This window comes from Heterocephalus glaber, unplaced genomic scaffold (assembly GCF_053883595.1).
Source record: "Heterocephalus glaber isolate CG9 unplaced genomic scaffold, H.glaber_assembly_v1.0 deba00001428, whole genome shotgun sequence".
Classification (NCBI taxonomy): domain Eukaryota; kingdom Metazoa; phylum Chordata; class Mammalia; order Rodentia; family Bathyergidae; genus Heterocephalus; species Heterocephalus glaber.
The window spans coordinates 23,343,384-23,356,380 of NW_028258293.1; the positions used below are offsets into that span (position 1 = coordinate 23,343,384).

General features: G+C 44.8%; 1 long non-coding RNA gene across 1 annotated transcript in view; it reads right to left on the reverse strand.

Annotated features, from left to right (window-relative positions):
* LOC147828017 (uncharacterized) overlaps window positions 1-12,997 on the reverse strand; it is a 96,216-nt gene that overhangs the window by 26,410 nt on the left and 56,809 nt on the right. Inside the window, exons 4-5 of the long non-coding RNA XR_015451461.1 lie at window positions 12,601-12,744; window positions 4,959-5,126 (exon numbers count right to left, since the gene is read on the reverse strand). This is a non-coding gene — a long non-coding RNA (uncharacterized LOC147828017). The remainder of the gene's footprint in view (window positions 1-4,958; window positions 5,127-12,600; window positions 12,745-12,997) is intronic.

A 12,997-nucleotide genomic window follows, 5' to 3' on the forward strand; every position in this document is an offset into this window, starting at 1 on the left:
GGAATGGAATTAATATGAGAAGATGAAAAAATAGAAACAAAGTCTTTGTAAATAGGGAGGGATGGAAGGGTTGAAGGGGGGGCAGGGGAAGGGGGGAAAAAATAAGAACCAAGAGAGATTATGTAAAGGCGCAAATTTCCAATGATGAATGTCATTATATTGTATACCTAAAATGTGCCAACAAAATTAATTTTAAAAAATAAAATGGTCCCCAAAGCCAAAAAAAAAAAAAAAAAGAATGATGGTAGCCAGTTGATTAGTTGGCAATCAAGGTACTTTGTATTTTTCATAAGTGTTGGAAATTTTTCTCAACTTTCATATCATTGATTCCTAATTTACTCCTGATTAAAGACAAACATGACAAGTTTTTCACAAACATTCTAGAAAAGGGAATACTACCTGTCTATTGATGGAAGGAGGATGGTGAATTGTCCTCCTTTCCAAATGGAAAAGCTGAGGATGGACTTGAAAACTACATTGACTTCCATGGAAAATTTTTCTCCATGGAAATGGTGATATACGTGAGAAACAAGTTAGGTTCTTGCATGATTTCTCTTCAGTCACTGTTCTCCTCCTGTCAACTTCTGATGTACTGAACAAGGAGCAATTCTATTCTACTTGAACCATAAAGTTCACCCAAACCTTTCATGTTTTTACTTGAAAATATATAAAACATTGGGGATAAAAAGTATGTGCCTCTGGTGCCGGGGATTTAGCTCAGTGCTTCTGGCACCTGCCTCGAAAGCACAAGGTCCCAAGTTCGAACCCCAGTACCAAAAAAAAAAAGTATGTGCCTACATTTGGGGGGATCTAGAGTCTAAAAGGAGAAGAACTAACTGATAAAATTAGAACTACACTAACATAATTGCAGAAGTCTATATGGTCTTTCAATTTGAGTAACTGTGCCAACACTGTGACAAAGTATGAATGTATCACTGATGAGGACAAAAGAGATTGTCAGGAAGTAGGAAGAAAAGCACTTCTCACCGTGCATACATTGACAAAAGTAAAATTACTTCATATAAAAGAATATTACTACCCTTTCACAGACAACTACAGCATGACTGGTGAAAGAACAACAAGAAATTCCATCAACTAAGAGAAAAGGAGAACAAGAACATTGGACAATACAAGAATGAGACTGAGAAAGAAAAGCAAAACTATGTTGTGAACAATATCACTAAGTTATGTGAGAAATAGGCTTGGTCTTTTCTGTCAAAGCACAGAGCCAAAGCAACTCCATTTTGAGTTTAAATGATCTGGCCATTTACCCACTAGCCCCCACCACCCCGCTTAATATCCTGAGCTCCAAGAAATAGTGACTACCTTTTCCCAGAACATATCAGGTTTCCAAAATAAAGAAACAAGAACTGTCCATTCCAAATTGCAGATCCCCTCCTTCTCATCACCCCCTCTCACCATAAGAACCAAGGACTTTGCATTCCAAACTGCACGACCCCTCTAACTTACTTTGAATTCAGCCAATGAATTTAAAGATCAGCTGCTTCTTCTGCATTAAAGATAAAAGCAGCAACCCTCCTTTGTCCTGTGCACTTGCTGCTTCATGCTTGCGCCCTTCAGAAGTAAGACAGAAGTAGAAGGCCTTCTCCAGAATTCTCGACATCTAAGTGCTTTATTATCTGCATCAACAATTTGAGCCTAGGAACTTATTTCCAGCAGTTTTTATCCTTAATGACCTGATGAAGACACTGCTTGAAAGTATTCCTTCACACCCAGAGACTCACAAGGAGGTCTACTTTGAGTGAAAACCAAGTATGTGAGTGGGCAAAGAAATCAAGAAAGAAAACATCTACCAGAGGCTCAGATGCACACAGAGAAGCACAAATAAGTAGTCAAAGATTTCCTCAGATACTGGGAGGTGTAACTAGCAGTTCCTACCAAAGAGATGGTGAGTCTACTCTGGGGACTATGCATCTCTTAAGACAGGTGAGCTAGCTCTGTGAAGCTCTGGAAGAAGCTTGATTCCAAACAAATTCTATTTCTTTCCCCACGACCAATGGCTGCTGATCTGTTGGTGTCGGGGACTCCCAGCGAGCTGATGGAGGAGGGCGCTTCTTATGTGCCCTTGAAGTGCATGGCAGCTGTTGTGGCAAGCTCGGTTAGAAACTTGCAGACAGAGAGGTGATTTTTTGCTGTCCTTCTCCTGCAGAGCTCAGGAAAATTCACTTTGCTAACTGAACTGCTTGGGCTGCAGTTTAGTTTAAAGGAACAGTTGGGCTTGATTTTGTGCTTCTTGTGGACTCAAAAGCACTCAAGCTGACTTCCCACATGAACAAAAGGAATGGTAACCTTTGTCTTTGGACTTGGAAATTTAATGCTAATGATTTTTTGGAAAAATTTATTAGAAATTAAATGTATTCTGAAACTAGCTCTCCATTTTTTTCTCAGAATGAAACAACTAAATGTCTCCCCAAGATGCCAGTTTGCTCAGCAGAACACAGAAGGAATTATAGATACAAGTCAAAGTATGAAAGGTGAAGGTGCACTGGAGGAAAGATAGCCTCTTTAATAAATGGTGCTGGAAAAATTGGGTTTCACCTTGCCAAAGATTAAAATTAGACCTATATCTCTCACCATGCACTAAACTAAAATCAAAATGGATTAAAGGCCTAAATATTAAAACAGAAACGTTGAACTGGCTGGAACAGAGGTTATGTAGAACTGTTGAAGATATTGGTGTAGGAAAAGATTTTATAAACAAAACCTCAGTGGCCCGTGAACTAGCACAAACAATCAACAAGTGGGATCTCTTCTTATTAAAAAAGCTTCTGCACAGCAAGAGAAACCACCAGCAGTGTGAAGAGACAACCCACAATGTGGGAATCTTCACCTGTTGTTCCTCAGACAAAGGTCTACTATCTCGAATCTATAAAGAACTTCAAAAGATCAGACCTCCCAAATTTAAAGACCCAGTCTGAAAATGGGTATCTGAAATGAACAGACATATCTCAGACAAAGAAGTACAAATAGAAAATAAATACATGAAAAAAATGTTCAACATCACTGGTCATTCGAGTGATGAAAATGAAAACAATGCTGAGATTACACCTCACTCCAGAAAGAATGGCTGCTATCATGAAATCAACCAATAACAAATGCTGGCAGGGCTGTGGGGAAAGAGGAACCCTGCTCCACTGCTGGTGGGAGTGTAGACTGGTGCAACCACTGTGGAAATCAGTATGGAGATACCTCAAAGAACTAGGACTGGAATCCATTTGACCCAGCTATTCCCCTGCTGCATATCTTCCCCCAAAGAATTAAAAGAATCATACCACAGTGATATATGTGCACCCATGTTTGAAGCAGCACAAATTGTAATAGCTACAACTTGGAAACAGCCCAAATGCCCATCAACTGGAGACTGGATCAAGAAAATGTGTTTTTTTTATGAAATGGAGTACTACTCAGCCACAAAAAATGAGAAATTAGAGACATTTATAGCTAAATGGATGCACATTGAGGCAATACTCTAAAGTGAAATAAATAGGACACACATAGATAAATACCGAATAGTTTCTCTAGTGTTAGAAACTGAAAGTGTAAATAAGGACTGAAAAGTATAATAGATAATGTGAAATAGGAGGAAAAGGGGCAAAGGGGAAGGGGAGTGGGAGTGGGAGGGGTAGGGGAAAGGAAAGAAGGGAATGGAATTAATATGAGAAAATGAAAAGAATGGAAACAAAGTCTTTGTAAATAGGGAAGGGTGGAGGGGGTAAAGGGAGGGCTGGGCAAGGGTGAAAAATAAGAGCCAAAAGAGATTATGTAAAGGTGCAAATTTCCAATGATGAATGTCATTATATTGTATACCTAAAATGTACCAATGATTAGAATGAATAATTGGTAATGCAAAATAGGAAGAAAAGGTCCAAAGGGGGAAAAAATAAGAACCAAGATGCATCATGTAAAGGCACAAGTTCCCAATGAGGAATGTAAATGTGTTGTATACCTAAAATGTACCAATAAAAGAATTTAAGTAATTTAAAAAAAGAAAGAAAGGTGAAGGTGGCTGCAGGAGAGATTGTACAAAATGGCACTTGCTGCAGCCATGCATGAACAGTGCTCAGATATGTGACACTTCAGTGTTGTCATTAAGTTTGATGTCAAGAGCCAAATCCAGTACTTTGCTCGACTCTGGGAAGGTCACCTCGGTAGTACCTCTGAATCCCTGCTATAGTTACTGTGTTCCAGAACTTAACAGCAGGATTCTTAAGCTTGCTAAAGAAGAACCTAGGGGAAGTGTGTTGTACATACAAGAACTTAAACTCTACATATGAAGACCTTCATCTTCAGGTTCGGGAATACACAGCAGGTCATGGCTCTGAATAAAAGCTTATTATATAAACTTTAAATAAGTAGTGATTATCCCCACTTGATTTAACCACCCCAATTTTTCCCCAGTAACTAATTTAAAGAGGAAAAAACATCTTTTCTGAAGTGGTTAGGGTAGAATTATAATCAGGCAGCTGAAGAAGAAAATTTTCAAGGTTCACAGGAGAAAGGGAGGCATTATTTTTGCTACCTCCTCCGCCAAGCAATACCATAACATACAGGTGGCACTAAGTCTACAAGTAAGGAGAGAAGCTTACAGAAAGCAGGAACCAATGCCTTTGTTTGCTACCCTTGGAACAGACTTTCCTTTCTCTTCTTTCTTTTATGGTTGCCAGCTGTCACACACTACATTATAGAAGAACTTAACACAAAATCCTTGAAAGAAACATCTAATCTTCAGTACTGCTTGAAGAAAACGTATTCAGAAAAAATTTCAGACTAGAAGAATTAGAGATCTCAGGGATCATTGAACTAGGGATCACTCTTCAACTAAAGCATTGGGTAAGTAATGACCTGATTCACAGATCTTTTCCTCAGTGCTGATCTGAAGCTGGAAAAAGTGTGAGGCAATGCACAAAATTTAAGCAAGTATTTCATTTCCTTCATACCTTGAATGTTCCATTTGCTTCATTGGAGTCCTAACCCTGGGTGGTCCCTGGGTCATTGAGCTCTCTAGGTACCCTTGGGGAAGTCAGGATGAGTATCTTTTCCTTCTGTGTATCACAATAAGGCCAGCATTTTAAATGGTGCTGGGGGCTGATCAGACCCTCAGATACCTGTAGGGGGAATGAAAGCATAAAGTTAGACTGAAGCATGATTGAGACCACCAAGACAGGCAAAGTCAAATGGGAGAAGGCCATTGGCACTGAGAGGTGTGTGCTCGTGGTTAATAGGGGGCATTTTAGGTAAGGCAGGAGGCACTGGTCAAGAGGGTAGAAAATTTTAGAGTCCCATGGATAACGGGCCTGGGGCTGGCTGATAAACAGAAAGGTGGTGAGAGCAGCAGGGTGGCTGCTGGCTTCCTGTTATCTCTGTGCTCCTGTAGATGTGAGTAGCATCTGCTTGAGTGGGTGTCTGACTCAGGGGACCTGTCATCCTTGCCTGTTGTGAGGTGGAGGAGGAGGAGGAGGGGAGGGGGGGGAGAAGGAAGAAGAAGGAGAAGGAGAAGGAGAAGGAGGACGAGGAGGAGAAGGAGGAGAAGGAAGAAGAAGAAAAGAAGAAGAAGAGGAGGAGGAAGAAGAGGAAGAAGAAGGAGAAGAGGAAGAAGAAAGAAGAAGTAGGAGGAGGAAAGAAGAAAGAAGAAGGAGAAGGAGAAGAAGGAGAGAAGAAAAGGTTTCTGAGGATTTCTTCACATGTGACTGGGGGCTGTGTGGGCATCCTGTAAGAGAGAGAGAGGGTAGGGGTCTTTTTAGGACATGTCTTGAGGTCTTTGGGCACAGCAGAGTAGCCGGTAGTCAGGAGTAGCTGTCTGGTGGTCTTGGGCTGGATCTGTCCTTGGATGAAACCTGTCAGGAGTTTTAGGAGGCAAGGACCAAAGAGAAGGATTATAATGAACATGTCTATGAGGCCCAGGATGGGCATGAGTCATGGCATCCAGCTGCCCCTGGAAAAGGTCCACAGGCCCTTTGATTGGGCCTGTTCCTTAAGTCTGTTGACCCAGTTCTCTAGGTTTCTTGCTGCTTCTCCTATGATGCCAGATTGTTACAAAAGCAGCACTCTTCTCCCAGAAGAACACAGAGCCCTCCCGGCCCCCTTCCGGCAGTCAACAAGTCCAGTCCTTATCTATTCTGGAGAATTACAATGGCTAAAGAGTCAAGTTCACTTTGTAAGGTCAGGATAGACTTGGACATTTCTTTTAGACAACCTGAAACTTCCTCTGACTGAGACTGGTGAGTTCTGATGGAGGTGGCCAGGCCTGCTACGCCGGCCCCCATTTCTATGCTGATGTGCAAGCCTATTAATAGAGGGATCAATAGTGGGTCTCTGTGATTCCTGGGAAGTGTGTATGTGGGGACTTTAAAACCCTGGTTTCCCTGTGCTATATCAATTCGGGGGCTCAGGTACACCAGGGTGCATGTCCCAGTCAAGTTAGCGGGGAGCCAGAGGCAAGCTGAGGTGCCGCATATCCAGAAGATTCCTGAGGTGGCCAGGCAGAAGTGGTTGTGAATGGTAAGCTGGAAAATCTGAAGGATGCTTTTCATTATTGTCCAGTAACCTACAGAGAGTGCCAGTGTGGGCCCTGTCAGGGGCAGGGCCTGGCCTGGGTGTGTCATTTGGCTTGCTCCCTGATTTTTATTTTCCCAGTGTAATAAGAAGAGTGTGGTGCCTAGGTGGCATGCTCCTCACTGTTGGTCAGACAGTTGGACAAGAGAAGGCTTCGGAAGGCTGGGGTTTGCCCCAGTTTACTGAGGGACAGGACCGTGAGATTAGATCTACATGGTGCTCTGAATGACCTATGCAAAAGTGGAGGGGTTTCCTTTGTCAACAGTGATGGAAGGTGGCCCTGACCACCTATCCTCATCTCCCCAAAAGGATGGATAAGCTTTTTCAACTTGAGTAAGGTATGTATAGTGACCTTGGGATAGGGATAGTGATGTGGTAAGACTGCAGTTTACTGGCTGTAATTTGCCTAAGGGGATACCAAACATTATTTGTTTGGTGATGCAGACTTGGGTCTGGAATGTGAGCTGCTGTATTTGGGTGGCTATCAGTCCAAAGAAGGGTTCACACTGAGGGCAGACATTTACTCTGATTTTTAGAAGGTAGGCCCTTTTGAAGGTGTGGTAGGTTGGAAGGCTTGGTCCCTCTTGTTGGAATTCTGGATAGTAGTCAGAGAGGGTTGTGGTCCAGGATGAAGGTGGGGCAGAGGTGGCTACCTCAGAGGCTGATGAGATAGAGATGCAGAGCCAGCAATCTGCAGCCAGAGTAGGATTGGCCTTATCTAACATGGTGTGGATCAAGCCTAGGGGTTTTTTTAGGTAGGGGGGGAGGAGGGAAATCTCTTGGGCCAAAAGGGAGGAGAAGCAAGTGAGGAAGAGCAAGGCAAAAAGCCTGGCCCAAATGGGAGAGAATGTTATGGCATGGATTTTAGGGGCACATAGTGGGATGAGAATAAGCCCTGTCAGAAAGAGGAAGACAAGGGGGAAAGATTTATTGTCTGAGTAGCCTGAAGGGTTGTCATGGGTAAGCTCATAGAGAGGCTTTGTGAGAATTGAGAAACCTGGAATCCAGAGGTGGAAGTAACCAATGACTCCCAGGAAAGAAAGCACTTGAGTTGTAGTGGAGGTTGGGATCTGGGCAATTAGATATAGGACCCGGGTGTGGTTAGGCAGGACAAAGCCCAGATAAGTTGCTGAATTGGAGCAGATTTGGGCTTTTGAAGGAGAGACCTGATATCCCCTCCCTTCTAGGTGTTGTAGGAGGGAGAAGGTATCTTGGTGACAGGAGGAAGCTGAGAGGCTGCAGAGGAGGAGGCCATCAACATATTGTAGTAAGCAGGAGCTAGAAGGATGGAAGGAAAGGAGATCATTGGCTAAAGCTTGGCTGAAATAATGGGGGCTATCCCAGAGCTGTGAGGCAGGACCATCCAAGTAAGCTGCTGTGACTGATGGGTATCCAGATCTGTCCGCTTGAAGGCAAAGAGGGGCTGCGAGTCAGGGTGTAGAGGAATGGTGAAGAAAGCATCTTTTAAGTCAAGGACTGAGTAATGGGTAGTGGAGGGGGGATGGAGGAAAGGAGGGTGTAAGGGTTGGGGACTATAGGGTGGATGGGGAGGATTATCTGATTGACAGCTCAGAGGTCCTGGACCAGGCAGTATGACTGGTCAGCTTTGTGAATGGTGAGGAGGGGGGTGTTAAAGGGAGAGTTTGTGGGAATGAGGAGGCCATGTTTGAGGAGACATATGATGATGGGCTTTAATCTTCTAAGGGCTTGGTCTGACAGGGGATACTGGCTCTGGGCTGGGTAAGAATGGTCCCTTTTGAGGGGGATGTGAAGGGGCCAGTGGTATCGGGCAACTGAGGGAGTAGAAATGTCCCAGACTCATGGATTTAAGGATGGGGAGGAGATTGGAAAGGAGGGGTTGGAGCAAGGAGGGGCTAGTAGGAGAGCAATGATGCAGGGAGTGGTGCCAAGGATGGTCAAGGAAGGGGACAACTTTGCTAGGATGTCTCTCTCAAGGAGTAGGACAGGGCAGGTGGTGATGACCAAGAAGGCATGGGAGAACATGCAACAGGAATGTCTTCCAGCAAGAGCTGGCAAGAAAATGATGGGAGAGTAGAATGGGTCACCCTCATATCGATTAGAAATGGAACAATCTTGCCTTCCACCTTAATCATTACCCAAAGTTTGGCAGCCGTGATGGTCCAAGGGACATCCGAGCCCTTCCAGTGTGTCAGTTGTTGGAGGCCCAACCAATCAAATCTGAGAGAGCTATATTGTCTTGTGGGATGCCCTGGGAGGGGATCCCCATGGCAGTCCTGGTTGCCATGAGACAACCCATCTTCCAGTGTGGGCCCCCACATGTGGCCCAGGGCTTGGGAGAGGGCTTAGGGTTGGGGCACTCTTTGGCCCAGTGGCCTAACTGCTGACACTGAAAGAAGGGTCCTGGGGGGACACTTTCCCCACTTGGGGCCCTTGGATGGCCCATTGGTGTCTAGCTTTGGCTTTGGGTTTCTTATGGTGGAGGCAAGTAACTGTAAATCAGAGATATATCACTGGTGGGTGACCTCATTCCAGTTGTAGAACCTGAAGGTCTGGGAAACTATTTCCTGTTGGGAAGCCTAAGGGCCTGCCTTGATTTTTTGGAGCTTTTTGCAGACATCTGGAGCCAAGAGATAAGATCCATTTTGAGGATCAGCTGTCCCTCTGGACTTTCTGGATTGAGGATGGTGTACTTCCTGAGGGTGGCTGCCACCTGGGACATAAACTGAGCTGGGTTTTCACCTTTGGATTGAGGATCTCTTTAAGTTTATCACAGTTAACAGAGACTTGTGGGCAGCCTTTTGTAGCCCCTGGATGAGGTAGGTTATCATGTAATCCCTTGCCCTCTTAGCAGGGCTGGACTCTCTGATTAAAGGTCCATTGGGACCTGGCCCAGGAAACAGCTGCAGCTCTGTCCTGCAATTGAGGTTTGAGCCACTGGCAGTCATCAGCATAGGCCTGTGTGAGGTCCCATGCATGTTCCCACTCCTTGGGGGAAAGTCTAGAAGTGAGGATGACAGTTATATCATCCCAAGGGAGGTCATAAGTTTGAGCCAGGTATTGGAATTCCTGGATGTAGGTAGAGGGGTCAGGGAGGAAGGAATCAAGGCAGTGAGCAATCTGGGAGAGGTCAGTAAGTAAAAAGGGGACAAGGACTTGGATGATGCCTTCCCTGCCAGCAACTATGCTGAGGGAGAGTTGGGTGGCTGGGGCTGAAGAAGAGCTGAAGCAGAGCCCAGAATGGGTGTGAGAGGGACTAAGGAGGAAGGCAGACACATGGGTGGGAGATGTTGGAGTGAAGTTTTGTTCTGGAGGAACAGAGGGGATTTGGGATGAGGTGGAGGGGACAGTGGCAGGTTGCCAGGAGGGAAAGTGAGGGGAGCTTGCTGGAGGGTGCGGGATGGGGGAGGGCTGAGGCAAGAGGGATGGGCAGTGAGGGCTGATTCACACTGGGGAGGGGACCGAGAGTGGGTGGTTGGGGGAGTGGAAATGAGGAGGAGTTCAGCAGGGTCGCAGGAGGAACAGAGGGAGGGAAGTCTGAAAATGGCAAGGAATGCCTGGACATGAGACCTCTGAGCATTTTCCTAGCCAGCAACAATAACTGTCCAGATCCCAGAGAATTGAGAAGTCAAAGGTGCCATTTTCAGGCCATTTTGACTCATTATATAGATTGTATTGTGGTCAGGCTGAATTACAAAAGAAAATGAGACATTCTGGCTTCGGGTTGGGGGTGAGATGAAGAGGTTTGAGGTTTTTTTTTTTTTTTTTTTTTTTGGAAGCAAACGTACAGCTTTATTATGCCAGTGGACTGATCTGGGATTTCTCCACAAAGCGATCAGCCCAGAGCTGCCAGTGAACAGGGTTTACATGGGTCAAGGGAAGAAGGGTGCTGATACAGAAGCAAGGCATTTATCATCAGTTCATTGGTTGAGGAAGTTGCATTTAGTTTACATGATTTGATAGAAAAGTATACTGGATACAGACATTTACTGAGAACAAAGGATAATGAAGGAGGACATGTGTTAGGTGTGGGAGGGGGGATGAGCTGGGGGTGGTTCTTTGTCAGTTAGGTCAGCTAGTTGCAGGAAAAACCTTTATTTTGGCTCAGAAATCATTTCCTGGCTCAGTATAATTTATGCCTTGCCTTTGTTGCCCAGAACTGCCTTTACTATTCTAGGTCTCTTCTGCTTCCAAATGAATTTTAGGATAGTTTTTATCTAATTCTGTAAGATATTCTATTGGTATTTTGATTGGGATTGAATTGACTCTGTATAACAATTTTGGAAGTATGGCCATTTTCACTATATTGGTTCTTCCTATCCAAGAACAAGGAATATTTTTCCTTTTTTTTTTTTTTTTTTTAGTTTTTTGAGACAAGTTCTCACTATTCCTTCAGGCTAGCCTTGAACTCACTTTGTAGTCCAGGCTGGGCTTGAACTCACAGCGATCCTCCTGCTTCAGCCTCCCAAGTGCTGGGATCACAGGTGTGAGCCACCACACCCAGCTCCATTTTCTGACATCCTCTTCAATCTCCTTTTTCAGAGTACTGTAGTTTTCAACGTAGACGTCTTTTACTTCTTTTGTTAGATTGATTCCTAGGTATTTCATTTTTTTGGATGCTATTGTGAAAGGGATTATTTCTTTAATTTCTCTCTCCAGGAGTCTGTTATTTGTATGCAGGAAGACTATTGCCTTTTGGGGGGGGAGGGTGCTGGGGATAAAACTCGGACCCTTGCTCTTGTGAGGCAGGCGGTGGAACCACTGAGCTAAATCCCTGGCCCAACTATTGACTTTTGAGTGTTAACTTTGTATCCAGCTATGCCACTGAATTTGGTTATCAAATCTAAAAGTCTTTTGCTGGAGTTCTTGGGGTCTTCTTTATACAGTATCATGTCATCCACAAATAATGATAATTTAACTTCTTCCTTTCCTATCCTTATTCCTTTTATTTCCTTCTCTTGTCTGATTGCTGTGGCTAATGTTTCCAGATGATATACAGCAAGAGTGGTGACAGTGGACTTCCTTGTCTTGTTCCTGATTTTAGAGTGAAAGCTTTCAGTTTTTGTCCATTTAATATGATGTTGGCTGCTGGTTTGTCATAGATGGCTTTTATCAGATTGAGGTAAAGATCATCCATTCCAGTTTTCTCTAGGTTTTTTTTTTTTTATTATGAATGGGTGCCACCGGATTGTGTCAAACGCTTTTTCTGCATCTATTGAGATGATCATATGGTTTTTGTCCTTGGCTCTATTGATATAGTGTATTACATTTATTGATTTGTGTATGTTGAACCATCCCTGCATCCCTGGGATGAATCTCACTTGGTCATGGTGTATAATCTTGATGATTTGCTGCATTCTGTTTGCCAGTATCTTATTGGGGATTTTTGTATCTATGTTCGTTAGGGAGATTGGCCTATAATTCTCCTTTTTGACTGGATTCTTGTCTGGCTTTGCAATCAGGAAAACAGGGCAGGCCCTGCTGGCCACGATGACAACCCCAGCTAGGACCTTGGGAAGCAGACACAGGGCCAGAGCACAAACAAAGGCTTCGGCCTCCCCAGCGATTTTCCCCTAAAAGATGCCTAAAGAAAGAGGAATCTACAGGAGTGAGTCCTACCCTCCCCAGGCAGCACCAAGCAAGCCCCACAGCCAGGACAGTAACCAAGAACATTGTCTTTGCTCCCTGCCCTTTCTGGAAAACACATCCAAGTGCTTCCTGGCCACCAGCAACCGCCCCAGCTTCCTTCTGAAATAGGTTAATAGAACTGCTAATGCCTGGGGCTTGGCCTTTCTCACTCAGGGCTGGGAACATGCCAGGTCACTCATTGTTCTAACAGTGGGGAAAACAGAAGTAAACATCTAGCGATTCTCTGCGATAAGATCTGACACCTCACAATAGCTCACCCTGCCAGGCTCTGAGACCATCTGCCCCTGAAAACCTCCTGTCTCCCACCTCACTCATCAAGCTGCCCCACCCAGTGCCATTCCCAAATAGCATGGCCAGCAGCCTTCTCACCCCAGGGCCCTTGCACGAGACACTCCCTACCTTCCAGACCTTGTTAGCTTGGAACATCACTTGGGTGGAGCCCAGAGCCCTTTGTTGACACCTTCCCTGACTCCACTGTCACTTGCAGGTGACCCTTTGTAAGCAGGATGGGGCTGAATCTGCTGGTGTAGGAAGGGCTGGCTCCTGGAATGGAATGAGACAGAGCTTCGGGTCAGGGAGTGCACATCACCAGTCAGGTAACATCTCAGGGAAGCTTCATAACTCCATCAGGCAGGAACTGATACTCCTATGTCACAGCTGAGGAAAGTGAAAGCTACGGTTTGTTCCCTCCATGACTCCACTGTGGTGTGGTGTTGCCCTGAAGGGCTGTTCGGTCACTCATAGCATCTCGGAGAGTCAGTTAACACTCTTGGGGGTGTTGTGTCCTCCTGAGTAG